A 3,287-nucleotide genomic window follows, 5' to 3' on the forward strand; every position below is an offset into this window, starting at 1 on the left:
GCACAGAGCCTGATGTGGGGCTCAAACCCACGAACCCTGAGATTATGACCTGAGCCGAAGTCGGACACTTAACCGACTGAGCCACCCAGATGCCCCTGGAAGTTTCTTTTAAATTGAGGAAGTTTCTTTTAAAACCTTTTAAATAGAAGGGTTTGGGTAGGTAAGCAAAAGATCTTTTATGCTATTCAAAGGCTGGGTGAGAAATCTATAGAAGATCTATGGATAGGTTTCAGGGGTATTGCAAAACCTCTGAAATTTTGGTGAAACAAGGAAATAAGGGCTTACTTCTCTTTAAAAAAAAAAAACCCTCAAAAATTTTATGAAATTTTATTGTGTATATGTATGTTTTTCTCAGAAGAAAGTCAAAAGCTTTATTATTTATTTGTTCTTAAAAGGAAAAATACCTAAAATATGTTAATAATCCTTGCTGAAGACAATGTAGAAACTCCAAAATATTCTGAGCAAGAAAATTGACATAAGTACATTTTTTGCATAAAAACATCACTTTTGGTTAGTACAGACTAGTCATAGTGTGTGCATGTATTTGAAGAAGAAAGGCAGAAGTGAAGGCAAGATGATAATAAAGACAGTGATCTTCAAATCTTTTGGATTGTGGTCCACTTCACAAGAGGAAGAAATGATCCCATAACTTACCTTACCATACCACTGCCACTTTCCTGAGGAAGAAGAACTGAGTCATTAGGATGAAATGTCATTTTTTCAAAAACCAAAGTTTGGTGGAATAATATATATATCTATATCTACACCTATACCTATATATATCTATATAGAGATATAGATATGTATCTACTTTAGCATTCAGGTTGTAAGTGTGCATCGTTTGTCTATAAAAATGAAAAAAATCAGTTTTGATCAGTTCATACTCTTAGGAGGACTGTGGACTGCAAATCATTCTTTGAGAGACTGCTGTTACAATCTACAGGAGAAATAATAACAGGCCAAGATACAAGAAGAGAGGAGGTACAGAGCGGAAGGGACAGATAAAACCTACCAAAGGATCAGTCAGCAGAATTTTTTGATTGCTTGGATGAGGAGATATAAGGCAGAGGGGAAAAGCCGACTTGATTTCTTGGCATCTGGTGAACCAATTATGGGGCATGCGGGGTGGCAGGTAAAGCTGGAGGAGGACAGGGTGGGTAGGAGATGATAATTCTGAATACGTTTGAGATCCCAAGTGGCCACACGTGGTAGGCAACTGGATCCTGGGGTATTTCAGTTGAGCCAAGGGGTTCTGGGCTGGAGCTCTAAGTTTCTATCTTAGGAAAGTGAAACATTTACATTGTGGTTTGAGTTCTCTATCATTTACAACAAGAAATAGGAATTTCAATTTTTAAAAGGAATCGAATAATACATCTTAAAGTAAAATAGACAACCAAGATTAGGGAGGGGAGAAGTCAGAGAGTCAGGATATCTAAGAATCCCTGAGATACAGCAAGAGCAACTACACATTTATGATTAGAAATTCTTGCTGAAGTTTCCATTGTCTAATTTCTTGAAATTCTGTTCCACACACCTTTATTTCTCCTTCCCAGTCTTTCCCCCTTTACATCATGGAATTTAAGTGTTCATTATTTGCTGCTGCTGCTGTTGGGGCTGTTTTACTTTTCATTGATATATAATTTACTTTTAGCAAAGTTCACAAAATTTAAGTGTATGGCTGAAGGAATTTTTACATATTTCTGTGTAACCAACAGAAATCAACTTCTAGGCTATACCCAGCAATCCAGAAGGTTCATTTATACGTCCTTCTAATCAACATTTCTCCAAAGTTAGCCACTGTTTTGATCTGTATTACTATTAGTTTTTCCTGTTGAGCTTCATAAAAATGGAATCAGAGTATGTTTTTCTTCATGTGTGGCTCACCTCATTCCATAGTAGGTCTCCTAGGCTCATTTATGTGTTGCCACTCTCTTGCAGTAGTTCATTTTTCCTGTGTAATATTACTTTGCATAAATGTACCACAGTTTGGCTCTCTCGCTGCTGCCGCTGTGAGCACCTGCACTGCCCGCTGTTCTCTGCCTCTCCTCTCCAGGCCAAAGGCTGGGGGACCAGACCAGAGTGAGACACGGGGACCATGTTCCAATGCAAGCTAACTGTCCTTGACTACAACAACCCTGCTGCCTTTAACTGCAAAGATGAAACAGAAATTAGAAACCTTAGGGGCGCCTGGGTGTCTCTGTCGTTTAAGCATCCAACTTTGGCTCAGGTCATAATCTCATGAGTTTGAGCCCTGGGTTGGGGCCCCTGCTGTCAGCACACACCCACTTTAGAAATTCTGTCNNCCACTTCAGATACCCTGTCCCCACCACAGCCCCACCCCCCGCACCCCCCCACCTGCTGCCCTCTCTGCCTCTCCCTCACTTGATCTCTCTCTCTCAAAAATAAACATTAAAAAAAAATAATTTAGAAACTTTATTGTTTGGCTTGAAGACCAGAAAATCAGATGCTATAAGATCGAAGACAGATAATTTAAGAAACATCCACAGTAGTGATTGGCCCAAGTTCTTTGAAAAGTATCTCAGAGATGTTAACTGTCCTTTCAAGATTCAAGATGACAACACGTAATTGACTGGCTTCTTGGTTTAGCTATCAGACTTGAATATGGAGATAATGCTTAAAAGTACAAAGATTTGGTAGCTGATGACACAAAAAATGCTGACATCACAACTAAAAATGCAGAGCCATTGATTAATTTGGATGTAAATAATCCCAATTTCAAGGCTGGTGTAATGGCTTTGGCTAACGTTAAGATTCAATGTCATGATGATTACCTGGTAATCTTAAAGCAATTTGCATTTTGGTCCAGGGTGCAGTTGTTAAAGCAAATCAAACAAAAGAGATCTTGCCTATTGCTTTAGACAAACATATTCTTGGTTTTGACAGATGGGATGCAGTTTTTAATGGAGCTGCTCGAATTCTGTGATTGCTGCATATACAATTGCTCAGAGACCAACAGACAAAAATTAATGAAGCCATAGTCGCTGTTCAGACAATTATTGACGATCCAAAGACAGACCACAGATCGGGGAAACTTGGAAGATGAACATTTTAGGATTTCATCTTCTCATCTGCTTAGTACAATAGAGAACCATCCACACTCTGGCATATGTTTAGAAATCAAATGTCACGTTTTTGAAGGACGAATCTTAGAAAATTGACTATGTCCTTGAGATTTACCATCATCGCTCTTTCTTTAGTGGAGTTCAGGAAAGTGAGAAAAAATATACTACAATTTATCCATTCTAGTATTGGTGGATTATTTTTTC

General features: G+C 38.6%; 1 pseudogene; it reads left to right on the forward strand.

Annotated features, from left to right (window-relative positions):
• Positions 1-2,095: 2,095 nt before the first annotated feature.
• Positions 2,096-3,064, forward strand: LOC144240785 (RNA transcription, translation and transport factor protein-like; annotated as a pseudogene).
• Positions 3,065-3,287: the final 223 nt, after the last annotated feature.

The sequence above is a fragment of the Crocuta crocuta genome, unplaced genomic scaffold (assembly GCF_008692635.1).
Source record: "Crocuta crocuta isolate KB4526 unplaced genomic scaffold, BGI_CrCroc_1.0 scaffold97, whole genome shotgun sequence".
Lineage (NCBI taxonomy): Eukaryota > Metazoa > Chordata > Mammalia > Carnivora > Hyaenidae > Crocuta > Crocuta crocuta.